Below are 2,462 nucleotides of genomic sequence, written 5' to 3' on the forward strand. Positions count from 1 at the left end.
GTGACCTCATCTGTCCGTTTTGGGGATGCAAAATGTGTTCAAGGACTTCTCTGTAAAGCCTAGAAGTAGAAACCTCCTACAGAAACACAACTATGTTTTTAAAAAGTGACTGGAAAAGTAGAGATACTTAAGGGGAAAAAAAGCACTTCAGCCAGGATGACATCATTATAAAATCAGTGAAAGTAATTTGTTTTATAGAATCAGAACAAATCCCTCAAATTGACTTCTAGTTTCTTTTTTAAAAGAGATAAATTGGGGGCTGGGAGCTGCTATGCTAATAATATTCAGCCAGATAAGTGTGTTTGCTTCGTGACAGACCCCTTGAAATGGGGTTTGTTAAAATGAATGCATTGCATTCACAGGAACAGCAGCGCGGCTGGGTCCTGCTGGCAATAAATCGAGCAATTCGATTTTGACTTGGATGTTTATCATCTCTCCACTTCTGTGCGCTGCGATGCGAAGGGGGGAGGGGAGGAGGCTGTAGTTCGGCCTGTGGGCTGCTGGTGTCATCCCATTACCGCACAACCGAGATGGAGCGCTGCGCGCTTCTATTCAAGCATTTAATACATTAGTCTGTAATTTTTGTCTTGGAGGTAATGAGGCCTGACGGCTTTGGCTGGTGCACGATCACAATCTCACCCTGGTATCTTTGAAATTCTTTGTTGCCATATTCATAAAGGAAGAAATGACTTTTGCAAAATGACAGTAAACATGCTTCATTTTATAAGACATTGTGGTTAACAACCTGAAACAATGAAGCGTTTTTTGAGCTATAGCTAAACTAATTTGAGCTATGTTAAAAGTGCTGATGTATATGGTAAGCCAGTGTTTTGTTTTTGTTGCTTGTTTGTTTATTTTTGTTGACTTTTGTTGCTGAGGGGGGAATAATCTCAGGAAAACACATATGGCCTAATTTTCAGAGATTGATAATAGTAATAATGATAATGATAATTATTTCATCCAACGTTTTGCCCCCATAGAGCCTCATCTTGAAAAATAAAAAGACATGGAGCAGGCTGGCTCTTTGAAAGGCTGGGATTACTGCACTGCGTTGTCACTTCAGTACATGGATCAGCTGCCCTGGGAGACGGAAGACAACTGCTGCTGAACACCTCGCTGGAGTGAGTATCCCAGGCTTTCAGTGACAATGAAGTGCAAAAGGGCTTTCATACAACTGGGAAACCTTTGGAAAAAGTTGCTTTTAACACCATGCTGACAATTAACTGGTTCTTAAGCATAACTAATGAAAGAAGCCCACTGTAGGAATTATTTTTAGCTAAAACTAGCTGACAGTTCAGGGCTCACTGGGACTTGCTGGCATTTGCAGTGTGGACTAATGCCAGATTCAGTGAAAAGTGCATTTGCTAGGTAAACTCCCTTTAAGTATCTTGTACTCTGTCAACCGGGGCATTACAGAAAGGAGCCCACTGTTCAGACACAAAGTTGCTCTTTTGGAAAGCTGTTCAATCACTAAGGCAAAGTTCTAAAAATGAACACCAGAATAGAAATAATGAATAGAAGCAGGTCTGCCAGGAATGATGTTACCAGTTAAAATAATAAAAGTGTTCCCTCTATTTAGAATAAAGCCAGGCTATAGAGATGTGAGAAATTTCGAGATGAGGCACAAGGACGTACTGCTTTGAGTATCTATATTTATAGGTAAAAAACTGATCCACTGTGTTTTACTTTGTAGTCATTATATAAATTAATCCTTGCTGATAATTATTGTGAAGGGAGGATAATAACTTTAAAATTTTAAATTGACTTGAACACTGGTTAAATACAGAAATCCACACCTGAAACAAACAAGCAAAATCTAGATAGAAACTGACTATAAAAAGCAAAACAAAACAAAACAAAAACGAACAGGAATCCTAGGATTATAACTGGTTTTTAAAAGATACTTAATCATATCTCTGAAAGTTTATAGGCTAGATTATTTATAGTACATAATAGGGATCTTTTGAAGAAAAAAAAAGAGGATCAAACTGGTCAGGTAAGCAAAAGATCATGTAACAAGTGGGTTCATTTTTCTAATAGAAAATCTATTTTAAAAAGGTGGCTTTCTACTTATTCAAATTTCTCTTGCAGACAATACATGACAGTTTACTATTGTAAATTGTATCTTTTCAGAGCTGTAATGGTTTAGAGATAGCACCTGATGTACCAGACCAGGAAATGTCCTAAAATGTTTCTAGGACACATGAAAATGTTCACATTAAATGAGTGAGAGTTTACGGTCAAGAAGGATTATTACATGTAGTCATTGGTCAACTCTTTGATGGTGTGCTCTGTGTAAATTCTTAGCCTTCAAGAATACAGATTCAAAATCATCATATCACATACTCTGAGATTTTAGGCAAACTTTTTTTTTACTTCATTTTCCTTCTGTTAAATGAGGACAAGTGTTCTTAAATAACACCCGTACCCCCGTAATGTTCACTATCGCATACAGAGTTCAC

The 2,462-nt window shown here is 37.6% G+C and overlaps 1 long non-coding RNA gene across 1 annotated transcript in view; it reads left to right on the forward strand.

Moving 5' to 3' along the window:
- The first annotated feature begins 584 nt into the window (after positions 1–584).
- LOC109375856 (uncharacterized) overlaps positions 585–2,462 on the forward strand; it is a 172,658-nt gene continuing 170,780 nt past the window's right edge. The window contains exons 1-2 of the long non-coding RNA XR_002122663.1: positions 585–817; positions 981–1,121. This is a non-coding gene — a long non-coding RNA (uncharacterized LOC109375856). The remainder of the gene's footprint in view (positions 818–980; positions 1,122–2,462) is intronic.

The sequence above is a fragment of the Hipposideros armiger genome, unplaced genomic scaffold (genome assembly GCF_001890085.2).
Source record: "Hipposideros armiger isolate ML-2016 unplaced genomic scaffold, ASM189008v1 scaffold_994, whole genome shotgun sequence".
NCBI classification, from domain to species: Eukaryota; Metazoa; Chordata; class Mammalia; order Chiroptera; family Hipposideridae; genus Hipposideros; species Hipposideros armiger.